The following is a 16,293-nucleotide window of genomic DNA, read 5'->3' on the forward strand; positions in this document are numbered from 1 at the left end:
ATTTATTAACAGGGGGATTGAGTTTCAGAGCCGTGAGGTTATGCTGCAACTGTACAAGACCTTGGTTAGACCACATTTGGAGTATTGTGTGCAGTTCTGGTCACTTCGTTGTAGGAAGGATTGGAAGCATTGGAAAGGGTGCAAAGGAGATTTACCAGGATGCTGCCTGGATTGGAGGGCAGGTCTTATGATGAAAGGTTGAGGGAGCTAGGGCTTTTCTTATTGGAGCGAAGGAGGATGAGAGGTGACTTAATTGAGGTGTATAAGATGATGAGAGGGATAGATAGAGTGGATGTTCAGCGACTTTTTCCTTGGATGGATGTAGCTGTTACAAGGGGGCATAACTATAAGGTTCATGGTGGAAGATATAGGAGGGATGTCAGAGGTAGGTTCTTTACTCAGAGAGTGGTTGGGGCGTGGAACGCACTCCCAGCTATGGTCGTGGAGTTGGACACTTTAGGAACTTTCATGCGGTTATTGGATAGGCACTTGGAGTGCACTAGAATGATTGGGAGTTGGCTGATTTGATCTTAGATTCAGACTAGTTCAGCACAGCATCGTGGCTGAAGGGCCTGTACTGTGCTGTACAGTTCTATGTTCTAACACATTATTTGCTTCATCAGCTCTATGGCATTAATGATCAAACGATCATTCGGCACTGAATTTAAGTCAGAAGCAGTGAAGGGCATTGAATGAAAAACAGTGTTATGTTTACTGCATACTCAGTAAGCACTGTGGAATGATAACGTGTTTGGTATTGATGGTGAAATTCTCTTATTTTTTTTAATATAAATTTAGATTACCCAATTATTTTTTCCAATTAAGGGGCAATTTAACGTGGCCAATCCACCTACTCTGCACATTTTTGGGTTGTGGGGGCGAAACCCACGCAGACACGGGGAGAATGTGCAAACTCCACACGGACAGTGACCCAGAGCCGGGATCGAACCTGGGACCTCAGCGCCGTGAGACGGTTGTGCTAACCACTAGGCCACCGTGCTGCCCCAAATTCTCTTATTTTAAGACTAAGTCCCGTAGTGGGGGCAGGAACTTGGATTGTTTTCTGTTGCAGAGACCGACAAGAAAACATCCCAGATCTTCTGACCCTGACCTTATTAATTATGCACCTGGATGTTTTACTCTGTATTAATTCGGGGGCAGGTCTGGCTGGTGTGTACTCCATCACCCTATCCAGATGCCATATTGAAAAGGCGTCCAACATTACTAACTCATTGTTGAAGATGGTGGATCTCTTGAAAATGACAATGGATCTTTGGGAGCACTCTGGGAACAGAAGATGGACCGCCTAAGAATGAAGACAGATCTCCAGGAGCATTACAACTGGAAATGGACCTCCTCCAGAACACTGAATATGGAAGGTCCACCTGCTGGTGCATCCCCCACCCATTGCTGTGGTGGTCCAGGGTTGCGGATGGCCTCCATCCTGAACTCCAGAGGCAGCCCCTGCATTGTTCAGGTGAATCCCGGCAACTGTATGGCACGTTATTCCAAACGTCCTTCATGCTGGCGTGTTTATCCACTGGCATCGCAGAGAATCTTCATCTGAACCCATTGTTGGGATGCAAATGAGGTTCACATTGGCATCTGGCAGGTTTCCGATCTGTCATGGCAGGCATCAGCGGAAGATCCCAGCGGCATGAAACCGATTTCTGGTCCTCCCGCCATATTCTCTCCTTTCCTCCCACTATCGAACATGCCAGCGGGGCTTGGGAGAATTTTGCCCCGTGTTTGCTGCATATTAATTTCAAAGGAAAGAAAGAACTTGCATTTAATAAGTGCTTTTGATAACCTGTGGCCGTTTCAAAGCCCTCCCTGCCAATGAAATACTTCTGAGTTACTGTTGTAATGCAGGGAAAATCTGCGGCAAATTTGTACAGAATACCCCACAAAGAGTAATGAAATTAAAGGTTACATCTTGTATTTTGCCTATTTTTCAGGCACTATTTGTACTAGCATTCCAATGTGACAGATAGGAAGCGCATGCAAATGTCTAGCCGAATCTGAGCTGATGGCTATATTGGTGAATGAAAAGGTGTCTAAAGCCCATGCTTGAAATTAGCATTAGTGCCTTTGCATTTGAAGATAAGGGATGTAGTGCCAAGTTTTTTTTTTTTTTTTTTTATAAATTTAGATTACCCAATTATTTTTTCCAATTAAGGGGCAATTTAGCGTGGCCAATCCACCTACTCTGCACATTTTTGGGTTGTGGGGGCGAAACCCACGCAGACACGGGGAGAATGTGCAAACTCCACACGGACAGTGACCCAGAGCCGGGATCGAACCTGGGACCTCAGCGCCGTGAGGCGGTTGTGCTAACCACTAGGCCACCGTGCTGCCCTTGTAGTGCCAAGTTGAGGTAACCCCTACATTGTACCCTGAAGTAAATCAGATCAGCTGTCGCAGAAATGGTAGGTTTTTAAAAATTAATTTTTCTTAATGTGGATCCGGGAGAAGCAGGAGGTATCCTGCCAAGTCCATATTTAACGAACATGGAATGCAATTCCTGCCCCTAACCCTGGCCTTTGGTTTCCCAACGGTAGGAAATCTGATCACCTAATCCACCCCCTGTCCTTGCTTCCTGGGTCCCACACCTAGACTCCTAACTCCTCTGATTTCCCTGTCCCTCATTAATTCCGACCTTCTAGAGAGCCATGGAGTTGTACACCGCATTAAAAGCCCTTTGGCCCATCTGAGGTTTTTTTTCTCCGATCCCCTCAGAATCTCCTGCCCTTCTCTAAATCTATGCCCCCTTGTGATTGACCCCTCAAAAATTAAATGAAATGAAAATTGCTTATTGTGACAAGTATGCTTCAAATTAAGTTACTGTGAAAAGCCCCTAGTTGCCACATTCCAGCGCCTGTTTGGGGAGGCTGGTACGGGAATTGAACCATGCTGCTGGCCTGCCGTGGTCTGCTTTTAAAAGCCAGCTCTTTAGCCCTGTGCTAAACCAGCCCCTCAAACAAAGGAACAGCTGCTTCCTATTTACCCCCTCCAAACCCTCAAAATCTTCTCTACCTCAATCATATCACATTTTGTAGGCATGTCCTCCCTCTGGCAAAGCCATTCTGACTATCCCTAATCAACTCGTGCCTTTCCATGTGGAAATTAATTCTCACCTTCAGAATTTTCCCCAATAGATTCCCTATAACTGACATGAGACTCACCGGCCTATAAGTCCCTAGTTTATATCTACCACCCTTCTTGGAAACTGGAACAGCATTAACTGTTCTTCAGTGCTCTGCCACTTTCCTCATAGCCAGAGAGGAATTAAAAACTTGTGTCAAGAGTCCCTGCAATATCCTGCCTCCCCTCCCACAGCAGCCTGAGATACAATTCATCTGGGACTGGTGATTTGTCTTTTTTTAAGCCTCTAGTACCTCCTCACTTTTTATGTCAAAGTGCTCAAGGCCCTCACAGACCCACTTGCTGAGATCTGTACCTACATCCTCATTCTCCTGTGTGAAGGCCGATGAGAAGTATTCATATAACGGCCTAGCAATGTTATGCAGCTTCATACACAGATTGCCTCCTTGGTCTCTAATGGGCCCTACTCTTTCCCTGGTTAACCTCTTCTCCTTACTGTATTTATAGAATATCTTTGGGTTTTCCCTGATCTTTCTCACAAGTCTTTTTTTATGCTCCCTTTTTGCTCTTCTAATTGCTTTCTTAAGTTTCCTCTGGCACTTCCTATATTTCTCTTGGGCTGCAGTGAATTTCTCCCTTTGGACTTTCATTTAGTCCTTATCCATAAACTTATTGCTCCTACCTTTCCCCTGTAGTGAACATATTGGACCTTTACTCTCCTCATTTCCTTTTGAATGTCCTTCATAGCTCTGTTGTAGATTTTCCCACAATAAGCTGTTCGCAGTCAACTTTGGCCAGATCCTGCCTTATTTTAGTAAATTCTGCCTTGCTCCACTCCAATACTGTCTTTTGCAGGTCGTCTTTTACCTTGTCCATAACAAACTTGAACCGTACCGTGTTGTGGTCGCGATCACTAAAATGTTCCCTCACTGCCACATGGAACACTTGTCCAGCTTTGTTTCCCAGAACCAGATTGAGCACTGCTCCACCTCTTGTTGGACCTTTTACATATTGATACAAAAAATTCCCCTGAATACATTTCAAGAAATTCGGACCCTCTAAACACAATGCTATCCCAATTTATGTTGGGGAAGTTCATATCCCCTAGTATAATTACCCGATTATTATTCTTACACACTTCGGTAAATTGTCTACATATCTGCTCTTCGATTTCCCACTGACTCTTTGGGGGCTGATAATACACTCGTAGTAATGAGGGTGCCCCCTTTGTATTTCTAAGTTCTACCCAGAAAGCCATATTTGAAGACCCTTTCAAGAGGTAACCATAATGGTATTGTTGCTGGACTAGTAGTCCAGAGACCCCGAATAATGCTCTGGAGACCCGGGTTCGAATCCCACCACGGCAGGTGATGGAATTTAAACTCAATAAAACATCTGGAATTAAAAAGTCTAATGGTGACCTTGAAACCGTTGCTGATGGTCGGAAAAACCCACCTGTTCACTAATGTCCTTTAGAACATAGAACATAGAACAATACAGCGCAGTACAGGCCCTTCGGCCCACGATGTTGCACCGACATGGGAAGTCAAAAACTAAAGGCCATCTAACCTACACTATGCCATTATCATCCATATGCTTATCCAATAAACTTTTAAATGCCCTCAATGTTGGCGAGTTCACTACTGTTGCAGGTAGGGCATTCCACGGCCTCACCACTCTTTGCGTAAAAAACCTACCTCTGACCTATATCTATTACCCCTCAATTTATGGCTATGTCCCCTCGTGCTAGCCACCTCCATCCGCGGGAGAAGGCTCTCACTGTCCACCCTATCTAACCCTCTGATCATTTTGTATGCCTCTATTAAGTCACCTCTTAACCTTCTTCTCTCTAACGAAAACAACCTCAAGTCCATCAGCCTTTCCTCATAAGATTTTCCCTCCATACCAGGCAACATCCTGGTAAATCTCCTCTGCACCCGTTCTAAAGCTTCCACGTCCTTCCTATAATGAGGCGACCAGAACTGTACGCAATACTCCAAATGCGGCCGTACCAGAGTTTTGTACAGCTGCAACATAACCTCATGGCTCCGGAACTCAATCCCTCGACCAATAAAGGCCAACACACCATAGGCCTTCTTCACAACCCTATCAACCTGGGTGGCAACTTTCAGGGATCTATGTACATGGACACCGAGATCCCTCTGCTCATCCACACTGCCAAGAATTTTACCATTAGCCAAATATTCCGCATTCCTGTTATTCTTTCCAAAGTGAATCACCTCACACTTCTCTACATTAAACTCCATTTGCCAGCTCTGCAGCTTATCTATGACCCTCTGTAACCTGCAACATCCTTCCACACTGTCTACAACTCCACCGACTTTAGTGTCGTCTGCAAATTTACTCACCCAACCTTCTGTGCCCTCCTCTAGGTCATTTATAAAAATGACAAACAGCAACGGCCCCAGAACAGATCCTTGTGGTACACCACTCGTAACTGAACTCCATTCTGAACATTTTCCATCAACCACCACCCTCTGTCTTCTTTCAACTAGCCAATTTCTGATCCACATCTCTAACTCACCCTCAATCCCCAGCCTCCGTATTTTCTGCAATAACCGACCGTGGGGAACCTTATCAAACGCTTTACTGAAATCCATATACACCACATCAACTGCTCTACCCTCATCTACCTGTTCAGTCACCTTCTCAAAGAACTCGATAAGGTTTGTGAGGCATGACCTACCCTTCACAAAACCATGCTGACTATCCCTAATCATATTATTCCTATCTAGATGATTATAAATCGTATCTCTTATAATCCTCTCCAAGACTTTACCCACAACAGACGTTAGGCTCACCGGCCTATAGTTACCGGGGTTATCTCTACTCCCCTTCTTGAACAAAGGGACTACATTTGCTACCCTCCAGTCCTCTGGCACTATTCCTGTAGCCAATGATGACATAAATATAAAAGCCAAAGGCTCAGCAATCTCTTCCCTGGCTTCCCAGAGAATCCTAGGATAAATCCCATCAGGCCCCGGGGACTTATCTATTTTCACCTTGTCCAGAATTGCCAACACTTCTTCCCTACGCACCTCAATGCCATCTATTCTAATAGCCTGGGTCTCAGCATTCTCCTCCACAACATTATCTTTTTCCTGAGTGAATACTGACGAAAAGTATTCATTTAGTATCTCGCTTATCTCCTCAGCCTCCACACACAACTTCCCACCACTGTCCTTGACTGGCCCTACTCTTACCCTAGTCATTCTTTTATTCCTGACATACCTATAGAAAGCTTTTGGGTTTTCCTTGATCCTACCTGCCAAAGACTTCTCATGTCCCCTCCTTGCTCGTCTTAGCTCTCTCTTTAGATCCTTCCTCGCTTCCTTGTAACTATCAAGCGCCCCAACTGAAACTTCACGCCTCATCTTCACATAGGCCTCCTTTAGGGAGGGAAATCTGCCATCCTTACCTGATCTGGCCTACCTTTGACTCCATGTTGCCTCTTAACTGCCCCCTCAAGGGAAATTAGGGATGGGCAATAAATGTTGGCACAGCCTGTGACGCCCACATCCCATGAAATAATTAAAAAAAGATATCGACCAGGATTCTCCAAGCCTCCGTGCCCGGCGACCGGAGAATCACCGCCAGTCATGCACGCGCGGTTGACATGGCGCCGGTCGGGGGCCGTTGAAAGAGGCCCCCGCAGCGATTCTCCGCGGACAACGAGCCGAGTTCCCGTCCGTGTGGTTCTAATATGTTTCCACTCGGCGGGAGTTCGGAGTCGCGGCTGCGGTGGCCGTCCTGATGGGGGGCGGGGGAATCCATCACCGGGGGAGGCCTCCACGATGGCTAGGCTGCGATCGGGGGCCATCGATCGACGGGTGTGCGCGATGGGGGGGGGCCTACTTCTTCGCCGCCGGCCTGCCGTATGGGTCTGCCGTGTCGCACGGGCCCACGGCTGGAGGCCCAGGGTCCCGTATCAGCAGTTGGAGCTGACTCCGGGGCCCTGCAAGCCCCCTTAAAAACAAAGAATCACCCCGGACTTTCTTGAAAAAAGTCCGGAGTGATTCACGCCCGTTTTCTCGCGGGCATGGGGACATAGCCCCATTAATGGAGAATCCCGCCCATCATCTCTGCTCACTGTAGTAATTCTTTAATTAATAGTAAAACACCATCTTCCTTTTTACACCCTACTCTGTCTCGCCGAAGGATCCTGAGCGGGATTCTCCGAGCCCCGCGCCGGGCCGGAGAATTGCCACAACTGCGCCACACCGCCCCGACGCCAGCACGCGATTCTCCGAGGAACGGAGAATCGGCGCCATTCGCGGCGCCGGTCACGGGACGCTGTCCAGGGCCAGGCCGCCGGTTCTCCGGCCTTGATTGGCTGAGCGGCCGCGCTCAAGCGGCAGAGCCGTGCCAGCGCCATCCACACCTGCTCGCAGCCGGCGGGAACTCTGCGCACAGGGCCGGGAGGCCGCCTGGGGGGGGGGGGGGGGGGCCTCCTTCACCGGTGGGGCTTCAGATGGGGTCTGGCCCGCGATCGGGGCCCACCGATTGGCGGGCCGGCCTCTCCGGTCCCGGCCCTATTTAGTTATGCAACCAGCCCCTGAACCCCCGCGCCATGTTGCGTTGGGGCAGGTGCGCTGAGGAAGTCCCCCATGCATGTGCGTGTTGGCGCGGCGCCACTGTGCATGCGCGGGTTGGCGCAGTGCCCAGTTGGCACCGGGAAGGAGGCTGAAGTGTCATGAACCGCTCCAGCACCGTGCTGGCCCCCTGTGGGGGCCAGAATCGGTAGTGCCCGCGCCCGTTTCGCGCCATCGTGAACCGCGATGGTGTTCATGACGGCGCGGACACTCTGCCTCCATTTTGGAGAATCCCGCCCCTGTAACCCGGAATGTTAAGTTGTCAGTCCTCCCTTCCCTTAACATTGTCTCTGTGATGGCAACAATGTCACAATTCCATGTGTCAATCCACACCCTTAATTCACCAGTCTCACCTATTACACTCCTAGCATTAAAGTGAAGACTTTAGAACATAGAACAGTACAGCACAGAACAGGCCCTTCGGCCCTCGATGTTGTGCCGAGCCATGATCACCCTACTCAAACCCACGTATCCCCCCTATACCCGTAACCCAACAACCCCCCCCCTTAACCTTACTTTTTAGGACACTATGGGCAATTTATCATGGCCAATCCACCTATCCCGCACATCTTTGAACTGTGGGAGGAAACCGGAGCACCCGGAGGAAACCCACGCACACACGGGGAGGACGTGCAGACTCCGCACAGACAGTGACCCAGCCGGGAATCGAACCTGGGACCCTGGAGCTGTGAAGCATTTATACTAACCACCATGCTACCATGCTGCATGGTGGTTAGCATAACTTTATAGTTAGCATAACTTTAGGTTGTCTCTCTTGACATTCAACATATCTGAACTCACTCTGACTTGTTCCCTTTATTATAGCCTGATATGTCTCTATTTTACTAATACTCTGTCCCCTACCCCTGCCAAACTAGTTTAAACACCTCCCAACAGCACTAGCAAACCTATCTGAAAGGATGTTGGACCCAATGAGGCTCAGGTGTAGATCATCCCTCTTGTACATTTCACCTTCCCCAGAGACGGTTCAGTGATCCAAGAATCCCCTTCCGGCACCCAGTCTTGAGCCACGCATTCATCTGCACTATTTTCCTATTTCTATACTTGCTAGTACGTGGCACGAGGAGTAATCCAGAGACTGCAACCTTAGAGGTCCTGTTTTTTAAGCTACTGCCTAGCTCCCTGAATTCTTTTTTTGTAAAATAATATTTATTCACATTTTCACAAAAACGAAAACAATAACAGAAAATTCTAAGAACAAAAAAAAACAGACCCCCCCCCCCCCCCCCCCCCCCCCCCCCCCCCCACCGCCGTAAATACAAAAGAGAAACAATAAATTAATGCCCGTCATTGGCAAAAAACAGATATTCAACCCAAAAACAAAGAGACCCCCCTCGGGTTGCTGCTGCTGCTGACCTTTTGTTTTTACCGTTCTGTCAGGAGATCTAGGAATGGTTGCCATCTCCTGAAAAACCCCTGCACTGACCCCCTTAGGGTAAATTTCACCCTCTCCAATTTAATAAACCCCGCCATATCGTTGACCCAGGCCTCCACGCTTGGGGACCTCGCATCCTTCCACTGAAGAAGAATCCTTCGCCGGGCTACTAGGGACGCAAAGGCCAGAACACCGGCCTCTTTCGCCTCCTGCACTCCCGGCTCCACTGCAACCCCAAATATTGCGAGTCCCCAGCCTGGATTGACCCTGGATCCTACCACCCTCGATACCGGCCTTGCTACACCCTTCCAAAATTCCCCCAGCGCTAGGCATGCCCAGAACATGTGGACATGGTTTGCTGGGCTCCCTGAGCACCTAATACACCTGTCCTCGGTCCCAAAAAACCGGCTCATCCTTGTCCCGGTCATATGAGCCCTATGCAGTACCTTAAACTGTATGAGGCTAAGCCTCGCACACGAAGAGGAGGAGTTCACCCTTTCTAGGGCATCCGCCCACGTCCCCTCCTCAATCTCCTTACCCAGCTCCTCCTCCCATTTATCTTTCAGCTCCTCCACCGAGGTCTCGTCTACCTCCTGCATCACCTGGTACACTTCCGAGATCCTCACCTCTCCAACCCATACCCCCGAGAGCACCCTTTCCTGGACCCCACGCGGCGACAGCAGGGGGAACCACGCCACCTGCCGCCTGACAAACGCCCTTACTTGCATGTACCTAAAGGTGTTCCCCGGGGGGAGCCTGAACTTCCCTCCACGCTCACCCAGGCTCGCAAACTTCCCGTCTATGAACAGGTCCTCCAGCCTCCTGACACCTGCCCTGTGCCAACTCAGGAACCCGCCATAAATTCTCCCCGGTGGTTCCCCCGTATGGGGGACCCCATCGAGGCCCCCACCTCCCCCCTGTGCCGCCTCCATTGCCCCCAAATCTTGAGGGTAGCTGCCACCACCGGGCTCGTGGTATACCTCGTCGGAGGGAGCGGCAGCAGCGCCGTTGCAAGCGCTTCCAGGCTCGTACCCACACAGGATGCCATCTCCAGCCTCTTCCATGCCGCCCCCTCCCCATCCATTACCCACTTACACACCATCGCTGCGTTGGCAGCCCAATAATACCCACAGAGGTTGGGCAATGCCAGCCCCCCCCCCATCCCTGCCCCGCTCCAAGAACACCCGTCTCACCCTTGGAGTCCTGTGTGCCCACACAAACCCCGTAATGCTCCTGTTAACCCGCCTGAAAAAGGCCTTCGGGATAAGGATGAGGAGGCACTGGAACAGGAGCAGAAACCTCGGGAGCACCGTCATCTTGACTGTACCCTACCCGCCAAAGACAGCGGCAGCATGTCCCGCCTCTTAAACTCCTCCTCCATTTGCTCCACCAGCCTTGAGGTTTTGCTTATGCAAGGCCCCCCAGCTCCTGGCCACCTGAACCCCCAAGTACCTGAAGCTCCTCTCCGCCCTTTTCAGTGGGAGCCTCCCGATCCCCCCCTCCTGGTCCCCCGGGTGTACCACAAACAGCTTGCTTTTCCCAAAGTTAAGCTTATACCCTGAGAAATCCCCAAATTCCCGGAGAATCCCCATCACCACCGGCATTCCCACCACCGGGTTCGCCACATACAACAATAGGTCATCCGCATAGAGCGACACTCGGTGCTCCTCCCCACCCCCGACCAGCCCCCTCCAATCCCCCGACTCCCTCAGTGCCATAGCAAGGGGTTCAATTGCCAGCGCAAAAAGTAGGGGGGACAGGGGACACCCCTGCCTCGTCCCTCGGTATAGTCGAAAATACTCCGACCTCTTATTCGTGGCCACACTCGCCATCGGTGCCTCATACAACAGCCTCACCCAACTGACAAACTCCTCCCCAAACCCTTCCAGCACCTCCCACAAGTACCCCCACTCGACCCTATCAAAGGCCTTCTCCGCATCTAGCGCCACCACTATCTCCGCCTCCCCTTCCACCGCCGGCATCATAATAACGTTCAAGAGCCTCCGTATATTAGTGTTCAGCTGCCTCCCCTTCACAAACACCGTTTGATCCTCGTGGATAACCTGCGGCACACAATCTTCTATCCTCGTGGCTAAGATCTTTGACAACAACTTGGCGTCCACATTCAGGAGTGAGATCGGCCTGTATGACCCACACTGCAGGGGATCCTTGTCTCGCTTAAGGATCAAGGAGAGCAACGCCGGAGACATCGTCAGGGGCAAAGCCCCCCCCCATCGTCAGGGGCAAAGCCCCCCCCCCCCTTGCCTTGTTGAAGGTCCGAACCTACAGGGGGCCCAGCAGGTCTGCATATGCCTTGTAAAATTCAACTGGGAACCCATCCGGCCCTGGCGCCTTCCCCGACTGCATGTTCCCTATCCCTTTAACCAGCTCCTCAAGCTCAACTGGCGCCCCCAGACCCTCCACACGTCCCTCCTCCACTCTCTGGAATCTCAGCCGGTCCAAAAAGCGCCCCATCCCCCCCTTCTCCGCCGGATGTTCGGACCGATATAGTCTCTCATAAAAGTCCCTGAAGACCCCATTAATGTCTACCCCCCTCCGCACCACATTTCCTCCCCGGTCCTTAACTCCACTAATCTCCCTAGCCGAATCCCGCTTATGGAGCTGGCGTGCCAGCATCCTACTCGCCTTCTCCCCATACTCGTACACCGCACCCTGAGCCTTTCTCCATTGAGCCTCCGCCTTTCTGGTGGTCAACAAGTCGAACTCAGCACAAAGGCTGCGCCGCTCCCTCAGCAATCCCTCCTCCGGAGCCTCCGCGTACCTCATGTCCACCCTCACCATCTCCCCCACCAATCTCTCCCTTTCTCTCTGCTCCCCTCTCTCCCTGTGGGCCCGAATGGAGATCAACTCCCCCCGAACCACTGCCTTCAGCGCCTCCCAGACCGTCCCCACTCGGACCTCCCCATTATCGTTGGCCTCCAGGTACCTCTCGATGCATCCTCAAACCCGCCCCCTCACATCCTCGTCCGCCAGCAGCCCCACCTCCAAGCGCCACAATGGGCACTGGTCCCTCTCCTCCCCCAGCTCGAGGTCCACCCAATGCGGGGCATGGTCAGAAATGGCTATCGCCGAGTACTCAACGTCTACGACCCCCGCAATCAGCGCCCTACTCAAAACAAAGAAGTCGATCCGGGAGTAGGCCTTATGCACATGGGAGAAGTATGAAAATTCCCTGGCCCTCGGCCACGCGAACCTCCGAGGATCCACCCCTCCCATCTGGTCCATAAACCCCCTCAGCACCTTAGCCGCCGCAGGCCTCCTACCCGTCCTGGAACTGGATCGATCCAGTGGCGGATCCAGCACCGTGTTGAAATCCCCCCCCATTATCAGGCCCCCCACCTCCAAATCTGGAATCTGGCCCAACATGCGCAGCATGAAACCCGCATCATCCCAATTCGGGGCGTATACATTAACCAGTACCACCCGCTCCCCTTGCAGCTTGCCGCTCACCATCACGCACCTCCCGCCGCTGTCTGCCACCACACTCGACGCCTCAAACGACGCCCTCTTCCCCACCTGGATCGCCACCCCCCGGTTTTTTGCATCCAGCCCCGAATGAAACACTTGGCCCACCCACCCCTTCCTCAACCTGACCTGATCCGCCACCTTCAGGTGCATCTCCTGAAGCATAGCCACGTCCGCCTTCAGCCCCTTCAGGTGCACGAACACGCGGAACCGTTTGACCGGCCCATTCAGTCCCCTCACATTCCAGGTGATCAGCCGGATCGGAGGGCCAACTGCCCCCCTCCCCCGTCGACTAGCCATCACCCTTCCGTAGTCCGCCACGTGTCCGCACCCCCCGCTCAGCCCGTTCCCCACAGTGACAGACCGCCATCCTGATCCCCTCTGCACGCTCCAGCTCCTTCTTGGCCATTCCGGCAGCAACCAGGTATCCCCCCTCCCCCAAGCTAGGGCCCTCCCCTACAGCTCCCTGAATCCTTGATGCAAGACTTCATCCTACATTCTACCTCTATCATTGCTACCAATGTGTACCATGACCTCTGACTTTTCACACTCCCCCTTTAGAGTGCCCCACATCCCCGTACCATCAAGCCGTTTGTGGTGCCAGAAACTTGGGCTCTGACTGCACTCCTGTGATGCATCAGCTTCCAAAATGGAATACCGACTTGCGAGCGGAACCCTAAGAGACTCCTGCACTACCTGCCGGTCCTTCCTACATTTCCTTTTTCCCACACATGTGGCTATCCAGGGCACTGGTAGTGCACCCAAATTTTCATCCCAATGTCCTTTTTTAAAGAAAGAAATGTGAACTGCAAGAGATTGGGACTTTTAGAACTAAAATCCATATTTCTCAACCAAAAAAAGTCTCCATATATTGTAAAATTATTAGAATCTTCTTAATAGTGAAAATTTAAAGGTGATAAAGTTATGATGGTATATAGAACACGTGTGCTCAGACCTTCTAGATGATTTCCAAATGATGGAAATCCATGGAAGCACTGCAGGACCCCTCGAAAGTCCCAATGCGAAAGCTCTATGGGAATTGCCCAGAAAGTTTCAGTTTCTGATGGGCAATTCCAGAGCTCCCCAGGACCCTGAGGAAAGGAAACTTTGAGATAAAGTCAGGATTGGAGGATTCACACTTACTTACCTAAATAGTTACCCAGTGAAGATTGGACAAAGAAAAACACATCCACCTCCTGAGTAACTATACAACTGACACCTCAACAACCCTCCCCCTTCCTCGGACTACCCCTTGACATTCTGAGCAAACCCCTCAGATGCCTGCCAGTACGTTGTTTCTCCGCCCCGTCGCCCCAAAGCTGGAGCCTCTGACTAACCCTCTGCACACCCAACCAGACCCTCCATCCCCTTCCCCCAGAACCCTCTGTCTCCCCCAAACTCCCGGACCCTCTGTTTTACTTCCACCTCCCCTCCCCCAGACCCTCCATCATACTCCTTCCCGGATCCTCCGACTTCCTTCTCCCTCTGTCCTGCCCACCGATGACCCATGGCTACAAGGAAGGGCTCCAAGAACAGGTATGCTCCACTTTTCCGAAGGGGCCTTTATCATAAGGCTGGGCCAGAAATATGAAGCGCCAGAAAGTGCAAAAATAAGGAAATGAAGAGGCAATCTGATGCTGATGGTCACTCCTCCAACAATCTGGCCTGTTTTGCCTGTGTTTTTGCGCACCCTGGTGTTTCCATTAAGTAAGGACAAGCATGATCATATGCAACAGAACCAGAGAATTACTACACTGCAGAAGTTGACCATTCGGTCTGCATCAACCCTCTGAAAGAGCACCCTACCCAGGCACACTACCCCTGCCCTATCCATGTAACCCCATAACCCCACCTAACTTGCACATCTTTGGATACTAAGGGACAACTTAGCATGGTCAATCTACCTAACCTGTATATCTTTGGTAGCCATGATGTGGAGATGCCGGCGTTGGACTGGGGTGAGCACAGTCAGGTGTAGATTCACCTGAAGAAGGAGCCGTGCTCCGAAAGCTCGTGTTTGAAACAAACCTGTTGGACTTTAACCTGGTGTTGTAAGACTTCTTACTGTATATCTTTGGACAGTGGGAGGAAACCGGACCGGCACCTGGAGGAAATCCACGCAGACACAGGTAAAAGTGAAAACTCCACACAGACAGTCACCCAAGGTCGAAATTAAACCTGGGTCTCAGGTGCTATGAGGGAGCAGTGTTAACAACTGTGCCACTGTGCTATCCGTATACTGCCCTTTTTTATTATAATAAATATACATAGAAGGTGAAAAATATACAGTCTTAGAAAATTGTTCAAGCACACAGGACAGATCTTGTATTTGACAGTTGCGTTTTGAACTTTGCAGCCACTGCATTTCAGAGTAACTGAAGTAGGCCATTCAGCCCCTCAGCAAGTTCTGCCATTAGAATATGCCGATGTCAGCTATATTTACCTCCTTTTTTCTACATGTTAATACTTTTAATGTAGTAAAAATCTATAGATCTCAGTCTTAAAATTTTAATGGACCCTGTATCACTGACCGCCTTTGAAATTACTCATGTATATAAATGTATATTTCAAAAGCAATCATTTGATAATATTTTGGAGCTTCCGTCTGATCAAATTCTTCTGTACTTACAGTTGTGGAAGCAGTTCATGCTCTGCTCCAATTCAGCTTATTGAATATCACTGCTTTTATAAGTTTGTCTCAATAATGAATGAAATATTCTAGTCCTCTTTCTCTTTGTTGCTGCTACTAGTTGCTCTTGTGATTTAGTTATACACATATTCTTTTTGCCTGAGTCCTTTTTTATTTTGCTGTTAACACTATTTTGAATAAGCCGAATGATGGAGAAAGAAAAATAGATCAGTACCACATTAAAAACTAACGCACATTCAAATCTTTCCAAATGTTCTTTGTATTTGACTACGGAGGAGGAAAAATATACCTTCTTGAATTTCTTGTATTACTTTTTTTTAAATCATTCTCCGGATGTGACCGTCACTGACCATGTCAACATTTATTGCCCTTGCGAAGAGGGTGCACAGCCTACTTGAACTGCTGTAGTCCATGTACAGGTTAAAGCATTCAAACAATATTGGTAGGTAGGGATTCCAGGACTTGGTTGTGTGACTTGGCTATGGTGATGTTCTAATTCACCTGCTGTCTTGTCCTTGAAATATAAATGGAATGTGTATTCAGCACAAAAGTATTTTGTAACAAAGTGGTTCTATTTAGTTTGAGCTTAAATATCGTAACTCAATCATGTTCGATAGTGAGCATTTACTTTCCCCAACAACTCCTGCAGAGTCAGCTCAACAGAACAATTGAGCAATGAACCTGAATGAAAATGAAAATTGCTTATTGTCACGAGTAGGTTTCAATGAAGTTACTGTGAAAAGCCCCATGTCACCACTTTCCGACACCTGTTCGGGGAGGCTGGTACGGGAACTGAACCGTGCTGCTGGCCTGCCTTGGTCTGCTTTAAAAGCCAGCGATTTAGCCCAGTGTGCTAAACCAGCCCCTAAAGATCTGCGATGCATTGGCCAGGAATCGAACCCAGGCCTCCCGCGTGACAGGCGAGAATTCTACCACTGAACCACCAATGCAAACCTGTGACAAAAGTGTTATTTCCAGTTTCAAATATAACTGATGAATCTTAATTCTGATTATGATTTTTAAATACTGTAAAATGTTTCCAA

The 16,293-nt window shown here is 49.9% G+C and overlaps 1 protein-coding gene and 1 non-coding gene across 5 annotated transcripts in view; one reads left to right on the top strand and one right to left on the bottom strand.

Moving 5' to 3' along the window:
- rai14 (retinoic acid induced 14) overlaps positions 1-16,293 on the top strand; it is a 339,420-nt gene that overhangs the window by 263,603 nt on the left and 59,524 nt on the right. The window lies entirely within an intron of this gene.
- On the bottom strand, positions 16,130-16,200 carry trnad-guc. Its single transcript has one exon. It is a non-coding gene; the product is annotated as a tRNA-Asp (tRNA).

This window comes from Scyliorhinus canicula, chromosome 3 (genome assembly GCF_902713615.1).
Source record: "Scyliorhinus canicula chromosome 3, sScyCan1.1, whole genome shotgun sequence".
NCBI classification, from domain to species: Eukaryota; Metazoa; Chordata; class Chondrichthyes; order Carcharhiniformes; family Scyliorhinidae; genus Scyliorhinus; species Scyliorhinus canicula.